We start from the raw sequence: 18572 nt of genomic DNA, 5'->3' as shown, positions 1-18572 counted from the left end.
TAAAAAGACAGTCCGCATCGCGACCAGTTTTCTTGCCAATTCAGCACTTCTGGGAGAATTCCTCCCCCCTCCCCCGCATATATCGGCACAGGCTCAGTGGGCCAAGGGCCTGTTCCTGTGCTGTTTTGTTCTTTAGTCCTTTATTATTTAAGGAGAGAAGTAAAACTTGCTGAACAACATCTCATATTAGTTGTGATCCCGCTCACGTTTTTCAGTATGCCTGGTGTTATTGCACCATGTGATTGTGGTGGCACAGTGGTTGGCACTGCTGCCTCGCAGCGCCAGGAACCCAGATTCAATTCCAGCCTTGGGTGACTGTCTGTGGAGTTTGCACGTTACCCCCGAGTCTGCGTGGATTTCTTCCCGGTGCTCCGGTCCAAAGATCTGCAGGTTAGGTGGATTGGCCGAGCTAAGTTGCCCCTTGGTGTCCAAAGATGTGGATTAGCCATGGTAAAACGCACGGTTTTGGGGATAGGATGGAGGAGGGGGCTTGGCTGGGATGCTGTTTTAGAGAGCCAATGCAGACTTGACAGGCTGGATGGTGTCTTACTGCCCTGTAGGGATACTATGGTGATTGTAACCACCAAGATAAGATTTGCTGCATTTTCACTGAGATTCTCCCCTTTAAGATTGCGACTATTCTCTCATAGCACATCTTGTAGTTCTCAATATGCAATCTCCATATTTTGATTTGGAAAAAATGAGCAGGAAATGTGTTTGACTAACTTCAAAGAGGAAAACTGATTTTGTGTTGATCACATTTTGATTTAATATACACTCCAGACTCATGTACAAGTTGGCCTGACAATTGTTTTTAAATTGGAAAACACTGGTTTGTTACTTTGACCCTCTTCAGCGAGCTTTGACAGAGCTGCAAAAATCTGATTGTGCACAAATTATTTCTTGCTGAGTGTTGGAGCATGTGTCTGCTTCACAAATGTTTTTTTTTTGAAAAAACCATCCCCAGTAGAGGCAATTAAATTGGCTGAAAAGAGCAATAATTCAGTGGCGGACTGCATAAGGGAGATTTCTGAGAATAGAGCGAGACGTGAGCAGGAGTAGCCAGCAATGAGCACGAAAGATGGTGTGAGAGCTTACTAAATATTTAGCAGGGGGCATTAGGTTGGCAGACTGCAGAAAGAGTGTTAAGTCGGTGCAACAAAATAGCTTTTATCTTCCAGTCGTATGTCAATATTCATCTGAAAGGGAATCTTGTTCATGCAGGAACTTTCAATCAGGCATCTTGGAGTTTGGAATGGAGGGAGGGCTCTGAAAATGGAATGTTGGAAAGAACACTTGAGGAGCTAAGATATTGGCTGGAATTTTACCATCTTGCCCACCACAGGAATTGGAGCAGGCAAGGGGCGGATCAGGGAAAGATCCGTTGACAGGGGGCAGGATTTTCTGGTTTAGGGGCAAGTAAGGCCAGGAAATCCAATTGTGGATTTTTTTTTTTGTAGGTATACACCTGTAATTATGACAAAGTTCTAATGACAGTGGTTAGCACTGCTGTCTCACAGTTAGGAATCAGGGTTCAATTCCCAGCTTGGGTCACTGTCTTTGTGTGGCTGTCCTTCCCATGTCTGTATGAGTTTCCTCCCACAGTCCAAAAGATGTGTCAGTTAGTTGGCCGTTCTAAAGCTCTCCTTCAGTGTGCCCGAACAGGTGCCAGAGTGTGACAACTGGGGGATTTTCACAGTAGCTTCATTGCAGTGTTAATGTAAGCCTACTTGTGACAATAATAATTAAGTCAGTTCTTTATCATTTTGAATATTTTTTGTGCATTCAAAAATGTTTATTACATCAACTCTTACTTTAAATTTTCTCTGAATAAATTCATAAATTTCAAAGTACTTCCAACTCCTGTAGCTAGTCAGTCGAAGTTCTTCAGAGAAGTATGTGTGTCGAGGCGATACATGCTCCCTCAGGGGCTGGTGGCAAAAGGACACTGCATGCTGTTGCCCATCAGTCTTGCTTGCTGCAGTGTGCCACATGCAAGTGTTGGAGCATTGCGCCCAATCATTTTATGAAAATGTGATTACAGATAATGATAAAGTGAGTGTTCCTTGCAGCTGCACAGTCGTCTTGTATCACATCAGCTTGACCGTCCAGCTGTATCACCCATCTGTCCTCCACAGTGCCAGCAGCCAAAGCTCACAAAGCTGCCATGTTGTGCTGGTTACAAAAGGCAGAGTTGTTCTCAGGCCAGAGAAAAAAAAACCCATGAAAAGACTTCAAATATATGCCAGGCCAGTCAGCATCTGTAAACGAGAAAGACGGGTTCAGGTTTTGGGAGCGGACACTTTGATTTCCAATGAAACTACAGATCCATTTTTATTTTGCCACAAGTACACACTCTGTTATTATCCACTGGGTGGCTTGTGTCCCAGTACACTCATCTGTGGAGATTTTATACTGGAATCGTTAGCCACAATTTAAAACCATGGGATTAGTCATTTTAAAGAGAATATGGTTTAATATTAAAGATCTCTCAGAGAAGCCTGGATACTGACGTGTAGAGGTCAACGGGCGTGGCACAGTGATTGGCACTGCTGCCTCACCGTGCCAAGGTCCCAGGTTTAATTCCAGCCTTGTCACTGTCTGTGTGGAGTTTGCACATTCTCCCGGTGTCTGCGTGGATACCCTCCGGGTGCTCCGGATTCCTCCCACAGTCCAACAACATGCAGGTTAGCTTGATTTGGCCATGGTAAATTGACCCTTAATGTCAGGGGATTATGGGTAAATACGTCAGTTACGAGGTTAAGGCTTGGGAGTGGTTATTGCCGGTGCAAACTCAATAGGCCAAATGGCCACCTTCTGCACTGTAGGGATTCTATGACCTGATATGAAGCTGGTTAACCATTTCTTCTACTTTAAACTAGTTCAGATTTGTTCATTATTAGTTATGATGTGGAGATGCCAGTGTTGGACTGGGGTAAGGCGTGGAGGTTACAGATAGTGCGACATCTTGGGTTCATATCACACTATCTGTAACCCCCATGACTTGCCTGGTCTGCAAAATCTCACTAACTGTCTTGGCTGGCGACAATACACATCTCTTTAACCTGTGCTTTACCCTCTCTCCACTCACAATGTTTGTACCTTTAAGACTCGATTACCTGTAAAGACTTGCATTCCAACCATTATTTTGTAAATTGAGTTTGTGTCTTTATATACCCTGTTTGTGAACAGAACTCCCACTTACCTGATGAAGGGGCAGTGCTCTGAAAGCTAGTGGCTTGTGCTACCAAATAAACCTGTTGGACTTTAACCTGCTGTTGTGAGACTTCTTACATTATTAATTAGACATAGACACTCCCAAAATGCAACTCTCATACAATAATGTTATTATCATACGCCATTTTTATGTTAGTGAAACCAGTAGAAGGCCCAAAGCTCACAGTGCAGGGCATGACAATATTGAAAAGACAAATTGAGATAAAATTTGTTTATTGGTGTCACAGGTAGGCTTACATTAATACCACAATGAAGTTCCTGTGAAAATCCCTTAGCCACGCTCCAGCACCAGTTCAGGTACACCGAGGGAGAATTTACCATGGCCAATGCACCTAACCAGTACTGCTTTCGGATGTGGGAGAAAACCGGAGCACCCGGAAGAAAGCCAGGCAGTCACAAGGAGAACAGGCAGGCTTCGCATTGACAGTTACCCAACCCAGAGTTGTAGTGGGGTCCCAGGCACTATGAGGCATCAGTGCTAACCACTGCCACTGTGCCACCAGGCACATGATAATAAAGGATGAAAGATTGAGTAATTGTAAGAACATGATAAAGAGTGAGGGAAATCTTTACAGTGGTATGGGAGCATGCGAATACTGACTGGTCCCAGTACATGCACTTTGCACAGTCAGCAGTAACATAAAAGTCAACTTGCCAGGTTTGCAAAGAGAGGGTCTAGCAATCAGGAAAGGGTGGGGTTTTTATCCACTCCAAGTTTGGCACATTTGCTGAGTTTATTTTGATGGTTTATAATACAAGATTGGTTGGCCTTGTGGCAACTAAACTTGCCATTAGCGAGAGCAACTTTTTTTTAAATAAAAAGGTTCTGCCAGTCTCCTGAAGACACTGGAACATCCAGGTATGGGTCTGTAGTATTTCTGTTCCCTTTCCCATTTCCATGTCATATTCCTTTCTCTCTCCTCTTGGATACTGGCATAGTTTTGCTCCGCCAAATCTGTACCCCACCTCTTCCATTTTGTTTCAGTTCCTTGTCTGCCACCATCCCCAGCTTGGCTCCCTCATGAATGAGAACTTCCCTTTGTGCCTTTGTTGGCATTCTGTAAAGGATCCAGCAAACCAAGCCCGTCTGAAAGCAGAAAAGACTCACAAATGGCATTCAAATGCAAAGAACCATGTAAAAAGCAGTGTAAATTTGATCCAAGAAGCTTCACCACTTATTAATTATGCAGCAATAGCAAAGGAATCACAGTTATTTCTCTGCTGCAGAATATTGAGTAACCGAGGTGAAGTATTCTCCTGGAAAGGGTACCTCTCTGGAGAGGATGTTTTTTCTGAAATCATTATTGCCTGATTGATGCTCTGGCAATGCTTTCACAACTTGCTGAAAACAAAAAGGTTGACCCTAGATGATAGTGGTCAAAGGTTGTTTTTGGCATTGACTTCAGGAAGCATAATGAAGCGTATGCCCCTGTCTACATCAATGAGGATGAAGTAGAAGTGGTCAAGTGCTCCAAGTTTTTATGCGTCCAGATCACCAACAACCTGTCCTGGTCCCTCCATGCTGATGCCATGGTTAAGAAAGCCCACCAACACCTTTACTTTTTCAGGAGACTAAGGAAATTTGGCATGTCTGCTACAGCTTGTGCTGTAGTTTTTCTATGATTCTGTGATTCTATAACTCTCACCAACTTCTGCAGATGCAGCATAGAAAGCATTCCTTCCAGGTGTATCACAGCAATGGTTCCTGCTCTGTCCACGGCCGCGATAATCTAAGGGTCATGAAAAAAGCCCAGTCCATCACTCAAACCAGCCTCCCTTCCATTGACACTGTTTACACTTCCCACTGTCACAGAAAAATTGCAGTGTTAACGTAAGCCTTTTTTTTAAACAGCCAGCATAACCAAGGATCCTGGACATATTCTCTACCATCTTCTTCCATTGGGAAAAAGGTACAAAAGTCTGAAATCACATACCAACCAACTCAAAAACCGCTTCTTCCCTGCTGCAAACATAGAAACTAGAAGCAGGAAGAGACCATTTGGCATTTACAGCCTGCTCCTCCATTCATCTTGATCATGGCTGATCATCGAACTCAATATCCTGATTTCCACCTCTCCACCCCCACTTCCTCCCATATCCCTTAAGCTCTAAGAGCTGTATCTAATTTCTTCTTGAAATCAGATCACGTTTTGGTCTCAAATACATTTGGTGATAGTAAATTCTACACATTCACCACCCTCTGGGTGAAGAAATTTCTCCTCACCTCAGTTCTAAAAGGTTTATTCCTTATCCAAAACCTATGACCTCTAGTTCTCCCCCACCACTGGGGACATTCTTTCTGAATCTACCCTGGCTAACCCTGTTAGAATTTTATAAATGTCTATGAGATTCCCTCTCACTCTTCTAAGCTCCAATGAATATAATCCTAACTGACTTAGTCTCTCCTCATATGACAGACCTGACATCCCATGAATCAGCCTGGTAAATGCTCGCTGTTCTCCCTCTATAGCAAGGGTATCCTTCCTCGGGTAAGGACACCAAAACTGCACATAGTACTCCAGGTGTGGCCTCACCAACGCCCTACACAATTGCAGCAAGATATCCCTATCCCTATCCCTATACTCACATGCTCTCACTATGAAGGCCAACATGCTATTGCCTTCTTTACTGCCTGCTGTACCTGTGCGCTTACTTTCAGTGCATGAGGATTCCAAGGTCTTGTTGAGTATCCAACTGCCTCAATTTACACCTATTCAAGTAATAATCTGACTTCCTATTATTGCTATCAAAGTAAATCTCTCACATTTATCCACATGATATTGCATCTGCCATGCAGATGCGCACATACTCAGCCTGTCCAAATTATGTTGAAGCATCTCTGTGTTTTCCTCACAACTCACCCTCTCACCAACTTTATATCGTCTTCAGATTTGAAGATAATACATTCAGTTCTCGCTTCCAGATCATTAATATATAATGTGAACAGTTGGGGTCTGAGCACAGATCCCTGCAGAACCCGACTATCATTGACTGCCAATCAAAAAAAGACCTATTTGTGCCAACTCTTTGTTTCCTATCTGCTAACCAGCTTTCTATCCATCTCAAGACATTACCTGCTTTCCTTTAACTTACATAGTAGTCCGTTATGTGAGACGTTGTCAAAAACATTCTGAAAGTCTAAATAAACCACATCTACTGGTTCTCCTCAGTCAACTCTACTAGTTACATCCTCAAAAAATTCCAATAGATTCGTCAAGCATGATTTCCCATTTGTAAATTTATGCTGACTTTGTCTATTATACCACTGCCTTCCAAATGCCGAGTTATGAAATCCTTGATAATGGACTCTAGCAACTTTCCCAATACCGAGGTTAGGCTCGCTGGTCTACAATTCCCCCTTTTTGAATAGCAGGCTTACATTAGCTACCCTCCCAACATATAGGAACTATTCCGGAGTCCAAAGTAATTTGGAAAATATCCACCAATGGATCTACTCTTTCCAGGGCCATTTCCTTCAATACTCTGGGGTGAAGATTTTTGAATGGACCTACCTCCCATTAAGTTAATCTTTCTCTGCACTCTAGCAAGATCTGTAACACTACGTTATACACTCTCTTCTTTCCTTCTGTACGTACGGAATGCTTTGTCTGTTTAGCATGTAAGAAACAATGTTTTTCACTGTATACTAATACATATGACAATAATAAATCAAAACCTGTGCCCAGTGGTATACCACAGGGATCGGTGCTGGGTCCCTTGCTATTTGTACTGTACTTTAATGATCTAGACGTGAGGGATATGATCAGCAAGTTCACTGATGACATGGATATAAGTGGGGCAAATAATGAGGAGGAAAGCCTTAAATTACAGAATGATGTAAATGGGTAGAACAGTGGCAAATGGAATTTAACTCTGATAAATGTGAGGTGATGCATTTTGAGAGGACAAACAAGGTAAGGGAATAAAAAATGAACAGTAGAATGCTAGGAAGTACAGAGGACGAGAGGGTGCCTGTTCAAAGATCCCTGAAGGCAGCAGGACAGGTAGATAAGATGGTTAAGAAGGCATATGGGATACTTTATTAGCCAAAATATAGAATATAAAAGAAGGCCCTTTTATGTTTAGCAATCTCTTAACTCATTGACCAAGTTATGAACACTATCCTATGAAACCTAAACCTTCCAAAACAAAGCATTCAGCATAAATGCATAAAATGAATGTGACATTGACCAATCCTTCATCCATGCTAACATATTTGGACCAACAAGATTATTATTGGGCTGTTGGCAAACAGTTGACAAATACTAGTTATTGATAGTGTGAGCTGTCATAAGTACTGGTTTGATTTGATTTATTATTGTCACATGTATTAGTATACATTGAAAAGTATTGTTTCTTGCGCGCTATACAGACTAAGCATACCATTCATAGAGAAGGAAACGAGATGCACAGAATGTAGTGTAACAGTCATAGCTAGGTTGTAGAGTAAGATCAACTTAATGCAAGGTAAGTCCATTCAAAAGTCTGACAGCAGCAGGGAAGAAGCTGTTCTTGAGTTGGTTGGTATGTACCCTCAGACTTCTGTATCTTTTTCCCGACGGAAGACGGTCGAAAAGAGAATGTCCGGGGTGCATGGGGTCCTTAATTATGCTGGGCTGCTTTGCCGAGACAGTGGGAAGTGTAGATACGGTCAGTGAATGGGAGGTTGGTTTGCGTGATGGATTGGGCTACATTCACAACTTTGCTGAACAGCATCCTGTAATACTAACACTTTTACTTCGAGGAAAGTAATTGGAGTCCTGAAATGATTAACTTAGTAAGAAGTCTGACAACACCAGGTTTAAGTCCAACCAATTTATTTGATAGTAAATAAATCGGTTGGACTTAAACCTGGTGTTGTCAGACTTATTACTGTGTTTACCCCAGTCCAACACCGGCATCTCCACATCATGATTAACTTATACAGGCACGAAAATGTGCATGTGAATAAAAATATATAATGCACAAGAGTGGTTGTTGTCCACATTCACATTTCTGCTGAAAGCCTTTTCTCCAGTCACATGTATCAGTGTACAATCTTTTGTGAGTTAAAATTAATAGAGAGAATATCATTGGCCAAGGGCCCATATCTGTCCTGTTACATATTGTTGGGGAATGCGACTCCCTACCAGCAATGCAAAGTCATAAGAACAGTTCCAAAGTGTCAATGTAAAAATAACGCACTTGTACATGTGTTTTTTTTTGGCTTTATTTTAATTCAGGTTCTGGGATTTTGGGCTCTGTGAGTATTCTGGTAAATCTGGCTCCTTTCACTGGGGCAGATAACAGACCCAATGATTTGCATCAGTGCACTTCTCTCAGTCACAAAATAAAATCTTTGTTAATGACAGTGATAATTAGGTGTGGTTTGGAAGCCCAGTTGTAGCTTTATAAAGCTTTGTGCTAGGAAGCTTAGATGTGAATGTTGCTCCCAAAGTATCAGCTTCCTGCTAATAGTAGCAAACACATCTTTTTAACATTACAATCACTTGCATGTGGATTAGGAATTTAAACTGACCCTTTTCACTCCCTCAGAAAACTGTGCATATCGAGTTAGTGTTTGCGTTTTGTTTTAACAGCTCTGGTTATTCCCCAATCAACAAATCTCACTCCTGCACATTAACAGCCGTGCCTTTAATCTTAACAATTTTATACTACTTAACCCTAAAAGCAGATGAAGTTCACCTTGCTAATCGTAGCCCGAATGGACAGTGACCAATAAATGTCTTCACTGATGGGAAATATAAAATGAGTGCTGATCTCAGTTATGTGGGGGCCCCTTGCTCTGAGACACAAAATTCTTGGCTCCCAGACAGCGTGTTATTAGCAAGAATGGAATCCTTATAGAACCAAGTCAATCAAAGGCTGCAACTTTGCTTTCCAAAAGCATTTTTTTTACTTTCTGGCCTGTGTTAGGTCTCCGAGAGAAGGCAGCAACCTGCTACTGAGCTCCCCTCTATCCCACACAACACCCCTCTGTGACCCACTAATAAGAATGAATAATGCAAATCTGTTCCCCCCCGGATAAAGAATCTGCCTGCATTCTCATCCTCCTCAGTCATCTCCAGCTGAGCCTAGGAAGTCAGATGTAAAGCCATCTGAAGTGTCCTATTGCTTCGGGCAGTAGTGCACCATTTCCATTTTTTAAAATATATATATAGCTAAGATAACTGAACAAGCAGGAGCACCTAGGAGTAATTTTTCCAGCTTTGGGAAGTACATATCAGCATCCCACATGTGGGTAGGGCACGGATTTGTAATGAATGGTTTGAAAATCAGGAGCCCAAATTTTTCAATGCATGCTCCAAGTGGTGAGGTTCACTCCATCAGGAAATGCCATGAAGTACTGGAAAAGAAAGAAGTCCAGTATTTCAAACCAAAAGCTATTCCTATCCAATGTTTAACCCTGCCGTAGCCTCACATTGTAAAACCTGCACACATGCTGGCAACCCAGAAATCCAATAGATTGGTTGCTTGTAATACCATCTGGAGTGCATTGTCAATGGAAGCAGAGTTCTGGCAAGAGCAGAACTGACTCTATCTGTAATTTTAACATCTAATTTCTCAGAAAAATTGAAGGAAAAATGAAGATTCCAATCGTTCCTCTTGATCTCTGTGAAAACAAAATGCGCATAAAAATGCAGACGTCTAGCTGAAGATAATCACATAGTTTAGTTTTTAGTAATGACTGTGCTGCACACAGAGACTTTGGACATCTGGAGCCAATGTGTCATCCCCCCAGATGTGAGCACTGGGCTTTATCACATATTCTGTGCAAGCACCATCAGGGTTTATGGTTAACCATATTGAAGACAGATGTCTCAACAGTTGTTCTATTTATTCCTGTACATTCTACAGTCCTGTATCTGAAGTTAACAGTTTACACAATAAAGCTAATTTGCATCAAACCACAAAAAAACATATGCTGTGAAGCTATTGCTGACTCCAGGTCGCACAATAGACTTTTAACATTATTAAAACTGTTGCATCCTGCCCATTTCCCCTCTCTGTACAGTGTGGGGCAGCACAGTGGCACAATGGTTAGCACTGCTGTCTGTCTCACAGCGCCAGGGTCTGGGTTCGATTCCCGGCTTGGGTCACTGTCTGTGCAGAGTCTGCACATTCTCCCCATGTCTGCATGGGTTTCCTTGGGGTGCTCCGGTTTCATCCCGTATGCTGGTTAGAAGAATTGGCCATGCTAAATTCTCCATCAGCGTACCCGAATAGGTGCCGGAGTTGGGCGACTAAGGGATTTTCACAGTAACTTCATTGCAGTGTTAATATAAACAGTGTCAATATGACGAATAAATAAAGTTTAACTTTAGTTTAGCTGACCTCAGGTAGCGTCTGTGCGGAGTTTGCATGTTCTCTCCATGTCTGTGTGGCTTTCCTTCGGGTGCTCCAGTTTCTTCCCACATTCCAAAGATGTGTGGGTTAGGTTGGTTGGCTATGCTAAATTGAGGTCTTGATTTTACCAGCATGGCTGCCCGAAACCAGGATGGGTGAGGCTCGCAGAATGGCATCCCCATTGTCCTGGGGCGCAATCTTAACACCCACAAGCAAGCATGTGGTAAAATCAGGGCCTTAGTGTCAGGGGGATTAACAGGGTAAATTTGTGGGATTACGGGGATAAGGCCTGGGTGGGATTGTCGTCGATGCAGACTCAATGGGCCAAATGGCACTTCACTGCACTTCTGCACTGTAGAGATTCGATGATTCTAGTTTATTATCAACTCCAGCATCACTGACTTGGGGAAAGCAGGGGAGTTTGGTGAGGATGAAAAGCAATCTAGTGACCCTTGTTCAAACATCGCATTTGAGTGAGTGGGAGCATCGGAATTAGGCTTATTTGTAATGCAAATGATCTGCCATCATTCATTAAATGAATATGGGATGGTACTAAATAAAATCTTAGAACCTTTACATGGGGTGGCGATGGCCATTGACTTTTGACTGATCCAAAAATTGTCTGGATCGTTGGTGAAAGGGCATATTCGGGATTTCCTCCTGGCTTGTGAGGGGAAAGAGAAAAGCCCAGCTAACACTCGCTGCCATCCCGAAAAATTATTTCCTCGGCTGGAGGAAAGGTTTCTGTGACAGAGCACAAAAAAGACACCAATTAAAATTCAGCAGCAATAATTGACAGTTGCTGCCTTAATACCAGCCCAGAGTAATCTGATCTATGCAAATGACTTTTTTTTTCCACTTTGCACAGATGGTGTGCAGGGAAATTGCATCTACATATGGTGAACTCTATATTCTCTGCTTTGATTGTGAACCAGTGCACACATTTACAGCAAGCATTCCACTACACCAAGACATTAACACCCACTACTAGAGCCACCAGCATACTTCAAACATTATCAGCAGAAAATGATGGAAATGGTTCAAGAACTCTGTGTCTTGTCTAGTGAACTAATTCCTCAGAGGCTGGCGTTCCTTCACCAGATTCCCTTCATTTACTAATTCAATTCCACTCCTAAGTGTACTTCAGTTACAAAGTCAGAATCAAGAGTGTCAGTAGCCCTGACACTGACACATTATATATATATATGTGCTGTACTGTTCTATTCTATGTTCTATATATATATGTACAGATGAGGCTCACTGATAGGGCTCGCAATCATTACCAATTTTTTTAGCCATCCAACCGTAAACTAAATCAAATTAATGAGGGGATAAGTTAAAAGGGGCAACTCCTGAAAGGAGGGGAACCACCCAAAACAAAGGACAAAGTGGAAAGGAAACTTAAAACACCAAATCAAAATGTGATTAAAGGGATCAATAATGCACCCCAGTCCCTGCGGTGCCCAGCAGGCACAGAAGGCATTAACCGTATCCTCGGACACCACGTGCTCCCTCTCCAGGGACTCTCGACCACAAAAATAACCGTGGTAGAGAGGCAGACAGTCGGGTCGGACGATCCTCTCGGTTGCCCGCTGCCTGGACTTGCAGATGGCGAGCTTTGCCAGGCCAGGGGCAGGTTCAGGCAGTCATTACCTCAATCAAAGATTTCATACTCCAAGAGGCCAACCTCATGGGTCTTGTTGAGGTCATTAGATCTATATTTATGATATCGCACTTGTGAAAAAGAACTTAATTTTTAAAAAATGGTTGTGATCAGACAGGTTTGCCAAAGATAATATTATGTGGCTAGATAGAAATATTTGTAATATCTGGCAAATAAGCAGAGACCATGGGAAAGTTTTACTCAGAAGTGTAGTACTAATTATACACTGATTTGGATTGTGGCATTTCCCCCTGTTCAATAGCTCATGTGTAGCTATGATGTAAATGTACTAAAACTGTCAAGCAATCATAAATCTCAGGAGAAAATTTTCAACATTATCATCATGAGAAGCACAACTCATGGGTGAAATTCTGTCAGAGATGCCAACAGAAGTGTCTCCGCTCTCTTTTTTCCCATTTCCTATGGTGGGAGGCAATGGCATAGCGGTGTTATCGCTAGACTATTAATCCAGAAGCTTAGCTAATGTTTTGGGGACCTGGGCATTTGGTACAATTTGAATTCAATAAGAAATATCCGGAATTATGAATCTACTGATGACCATGAAACCACTGTCGATTGTCGGAAAAATCCATCTGGTTCACCAATGGCCTTGGAAGGAAATCTGCCGTCCTTACCTGGTCTGGCTTACATGTGACTCCAGAGCCACAGCAATGTGGTTGACTCTCAACTGCCCTCTGAACAAGAACAGCCTGGAGGATGGGCAATAAATGCTGACCAGCCAGAGACGCCCATATCCCACGAATGAATCAAAAGAAAACAGGATATTTAGAAAGTCAAAATGCAATCAGAGCCAGCATGGTTTTATGAAGGGTAAATTATGTTTGGCTAATTTGCTTGAGTTCTTCAAAGATGTAACAAGCAAGATAGATGATGGGATCCTGTAGCTGTAGCATATCTGGATTTCAGGAAGGTATTTGATAAAGTGTCGCACAGAAGATAAGATCACATGGGGTAAAGTGTAATTTATTAGCTTGAATAGAGATTGGCTAACTAACAGGCAAAAAGTTGGGATAAATAATAAGCTTTTTGGTTGGCAAGGTGTAATTAGTGGGGTGCCACAGGGTTTGGTCCTTGGACCCAACTATTTACAATCTATATTCATGACTAAGATTGAGGGATAGAAGGTATTATAGCCAAATTTGAAAACAACACAAAAATAGGTGTGATAGTAAGTTACAATGAGGAAATAAGAAATTTACAAATTGATATTAGATAGGTTAGATGAGTGGGCCAAAATGTGGCAGTTGGAGTTTAATGAGAATAAATGCGAAGTCATCTGCTTTGGTCAGAAAAATGGAAAAACATCTTACTAATTAAATGGAGAGAGACTTTGGGGCACTTCAGTGCATGAAGGAATTCATGCAAGACATGCAGAAAACTGGTATATAGGTGCTGCAGTAACAAGAAAAGCAAATGAAATGTTGGCATTTATAACTAAAGGAATAGAGTATAAAAGTAAGAAAGTGTTGCTACAACAATACAAGGCATTGGTGAGATCACACCTGGTGTACTGCGTACAGTTTTGATCTCCTTACTTGAGAAAGGGTGTAGGGACATTAGAGGCAGTTCAGAAGAAATTCACTAGATTGATTCCAGAGATGAGGGGTTTATCTTATGACGGGAGTTTGAGCAGTTTAGGCCTGTACTCTCTGGAGTTTAGAAGAATGAGAGGAGATCTAATTGAGATATATAACACGATAAAAGCTGTTGACAAAGTCGATATAGAGCAGACACTTTCTCTTGTGGGGCAATCTAGAACAAGAAGTCATAGTTTTAGGATAAAGGTGTAGCAGATTTAAAACAGAGATGAGAAGAAACTACCTCTCTCTAAAGGTTGTGAATCTGTGGAATTCACCACCCCAGAATGTGGTGGATGTCAGGACATTGAATAAATCTAGTGAGGAGATAGGCAGGTCTTTAATTAGTAATGGGTTGAATGGAGAACGGTCAGGGAAGTGGAGTTGAGCTATAATTATATTGAAAAGTGGAGCAGGATCGAGGGACCGAATTGCCTACTCATGCTCCTAGCTCTTATGTTCTTAGATAGGGGGCATGAGATGTCATGGGTGGGGTGAAGAAGGCCAGAACTGAACTATGTTGATGGGTATGAGGGATGAGGCCCAAAGGAATGTGTTTTTATTTTAACGAGGACAAAATGTGATGGAGGGGGCCTTTCTAACAGCCCGTCCCCGCACCTGGCAGATGCTATGGCTGCCTCCAAATTTCTTCCCAGGTCGACTGCCTAAACTGCAGCCAGCGCCCATCCCCACTAACTATGAAGATCCCACTTTTACGCAAACATTCTCCCAGAATTTTCCTGATTCCTGCTACTTGCCTCGATGAAAAAAAATCCAATTTCTAAATTGCCTGCCATGCTTGACTGCACATCAACAGTGACTGAACACCTGTGCAAAGGTAATAGATTGTGTGTGAAATCCTGAGAGGGTGATGAGGTGCTATACCAATGCAATTTCTTTGTAATGAAAGAATTGGGAACAGTCTCTTGTGCTCAGTGCCTCAGTGAAAGACAAAGTGGGAGAATTAAGATCTGCATGCAAGTTTGTGAACAGAATCTGGATTCAGTTCATAAAAAATTATCCAAATCCTACTTTCTGGCTGTTCTTGAAAAACAGTTCTGTTCAATCCTGCAGGGGAGTAACAAGAGAAAAGACAGATCTTTTGAACAAGGATAAATAACATTACAGAACACTCGGATGGTATTATTGTCAGATATTTTGACCATCTGGTGTGGTTTAATAGAGGGAGACAATGTGTTATGAGGAAAGAAAATGTGTTGACATGTTGTGTTGGCCATTTTATAGAGAATATGGAGCTCTGTGACAAATAGCTGTGTACTAGGGACACTCTAATGACATCCCATACCTCCAAGAAAGAACATGACAAGTGATTTTGAATCATCTAAGGAGATTTTTGGAGTTTTGATTGAGGTTCCCAGAATTAGTGAAGTAGGAGTGGGAATTTCCCACTCTGCTCTCTCCAAAACCAGGAAATCCCGGTAGAGGTCAACAGACCTTTGCATTGTCCTACCCAGAAAATTCCCCCCACCCATAGTCTATTATCTCATATGTTGGGGAATATCTTAAGCGCTCATTTATACATTTTTTTCTGTCACACCCACCAGTGCATTAACACCAACTGTTTAAATTAACCACAGTGCACTGGAAATTAAAGCGATGCAAAGGTTAACGTTGCGTGGTTGTGGTCATGTTCTGTTCTCACTTTCTGCAGTTTTCTCCAATTAATGGCTCTTAATAATTTTATTTCTTCAGAAGGTTTAGCAACACTCTACGTGGTGGGAAAGGGACATCTGACAAGTCGTTTCTCTGAAAGTACCAGGGGAAGTCATCAGAATTTTGATCCTTGCAGGCTGCATAGATTTTACAGCCAGTTTCTCTTTAATGGGAATTGTTTTCCCCAATTGAACTTAATCTGTTTTTTCTAATGGGTAAATCAGAATACAAATCTGGACCTCTTCCTGTAATGGGTTCAGCATGCAGATTTCTGACTGGCTTTGGACAAGGGAGGTTAGCAGGAATCATTTTAATAATGGGATGATTCTAGCCTTGTCCAATTGAGTCAGCAACCTCAAGACCCTGGCAACTTGATCTGTGAAGGCGAGGTGACACTCCACTGTTTGAGATTCTTATTGTTATTTACTGGTTTGTCCTGTTTGGCTTATCCTGTTTGAATCTCGTGGATCTGGAGATTTGGAATGGGCTGTGTTCAGTGCTGTTGCCTTGGGCAGTTTGCCCAAAAAGTTTCTAAGTGTTGAATTCGCGGGAAAACTGGTGTAAATCACAATAGTTTTCTCAGTGGGGAGTTCAGACTAGAATCTCCCACACTCTGTGCACTGCAGAGGTCACAATCATGAATATCATTAAAAGCTCAGGACTGCGGGACCCACTCACACCAAAGTCTGACAGTTCTGGAACTCTGTGCATATGGAATGGCCTCGGTCTTGTCAGTCTCTGGTTTCTGGCCAGCTCAATCACTGGCTCAGGACCCTCGTAGTGCTGCCCCCCAAGCCCTCCCACAGTCTGATCGCAGCTCCCACAACCATTCCTGTGCCAGCTCCGAACCCCTACCTTCACCAATCACCCCTAAGCCCTGTCGGCTAGGTCCTGCCTCCTTGGCAATACTCCCTCAGCCCTGCCCCCCCCTTGGCACTGCCCTATGACTAGTGGGCAGTACCACGGTGCTCCTGGGCATGAGCACTTTGTCCTGTGGGCAGTGCCAGGGGGCAGAGGCTGGCACTGCCAGGGTGCCCATGCCCAGGGAACCCCCTCCATTTCCCGACGCCCTGGGGGGACCCAGATTGCTCCCACTAGTTCCACGAAAGTGTGGAGCTATTCTAAACCCTGCTGGAGTGAAATCGTGCTGGCGGGGTGGGAGATACTACTGGGGCTGGAGATTTCAATCCTGGGCCCGATAATGACATTTAAATGACATTAAAAATAGATTAAAATTACTTACCTGCTTTTCCCGCTGGTTTGCTGCGGGATCACTGGAACATACGCACAAATCGGGAACACATGAATCAGCGCACACGCGAATCTCCTGGACAGACCCACCAAAACATTAGTGGGTTGAACAATTTATCCACAAAAGACAGTGCCGATAATTTGTGACATAGGCAATTTAGTGTGAATGTATATTTAAATTTTGATCCCTGCAAAAGCTTTCTGATATCTTTGTCACTTTGAAGAATTTTGCAATGTCTTCTACGTTAAAGGTGCGACACAAAAGTAAGTTGTTATTGTCTGGAAGAAAAAAGCTCGACATCATTGGCCGAGCTGTACAAATGACCAATAATGGGATAAGTAAGTTTTATTTATTAGTGTCATGAGTAGGCTTACGTTAACACTACAATGAAGTTACTGTGAGAATCCCCTAGTCGCCAAACTCTGGTCTGTTCGGCTACACTGAGGGAGAATTTAGCATGGCCAATGCACCTAACCAGCATGTTTTCAGACTGTGAGAGGAAACCGGAGCACCCGGAGGAAGCCCACGCAGACATGGGGAGAATGTGCAGACTCTGCACAGACAGTGACCCAAGTCAGGAATCGAAGCCGGGTCCCCGGCACTGTCAGGTAGCTAACCACACTGTGCCATCGTATCTCCAATACAAGTCTACCCCTCTTTTTATCACCTTAGCTGAAGTCCTGATATAAAAATGTCTTGCTGTACACGGAGGATGGCTGATGTTTGGATTTTGTTGGCTGGGCAGTGCTGTTGGTTTTACCCCATTTTCTTACCATTGACTGCACACCCAAGAGATGAAGACAATTGAAAATTGCTAAGCAGAAACGAATTGCAAAATTTCAACAAATGGCAGTTGAAAAATGCAAATAATTTGGCAGAGTTCTGAAACTAGAATCTAAATTTTATTTTTCTGAAATACTGTTAGTCATAATCTACCTTCAAGTCTGCCTATACTTACTTCATTCCCAACAACGTGAGATAAAAGCCTTCTCTTGTGATTTATGTTCTTAATGGGAGGGTGAGGTAAGACAGGAATTCGATTGTCCTGTAAGTCACATTGACAGTGGTCACAACTAGTGAAGTGTAGAGAAAGCAAAGAATCAGAAACATCAAATAAAAAGGTAAGAAAATGTACATCGGAAGCTGTCCTTTAAAACTATTTTATAAAATGTAAATATGCTCTGCAAACAAGTATGTGAACTATAAATACATTAAAACAATAGTAACATTGAAACATAGAAAATAGAAGCAGGAGGAGGCCATTTAGCCCTTTAAACCCTGTTCTGCCATTCATTATGATCATGGCTGATCATCCAATTCAATAGCTTGATCCTAGCTTTCCCCGCACCTCCCCCCCACCCCCCCCATATCCTTTGATCCCCTTAGCCCCAAGAGCTATATCTAATTCCTTCTTGAAAATGTACAATGTTTTGGCCTCAACTGCTTTCTGTGGTGGTGAATTCTACAGCCTCGCCACTCTATTGGTGAAGAAATTTCTCCTCGTCTCAGTCGTAATATGTTTACCTTGCATCCTTAGACTATGATCCCTGGTTCTGGACACCCCGCATCATCGTTAACATCCTTCCTGCATCTACCTTGTCTAGCCCTGTTAGAATTTTATAGGTTTCTATGAGATCCCTCCATCATTCTTCTGAACTGTGGCAAACGTAATCCTATCCGACTCAATCTCTCCTCATACTTCAGTCCCTCCATCCTGGAAATCAGTTTGTTAAACCTTTGCTGCACTCCTTCTGTACCAAGAACATCCTTCCTCAGATAAAGAGACCAAAACTGCACACAG

Source organism: Carcharhinus amblyrhynchos, chromosome 20 (genome assembly GCF_965287045.1).
Source record: "Carcharhinus amblyrhynchos chromosome 20, sCarAmb.v2.hapA, whole genome shotgun sequence".
NCBI lineage: Eukaryota > Metazoa > Chordata > Chondrichthyes > Carcharhiniformes > Carcharhinidae > Carcharhinus > Carcharhinus amblyrhynchos.
The sequence above is the reverse complement of the archived record's forward strand: the minus strand, read 5'-3'. Positions refer to the sequence as shown.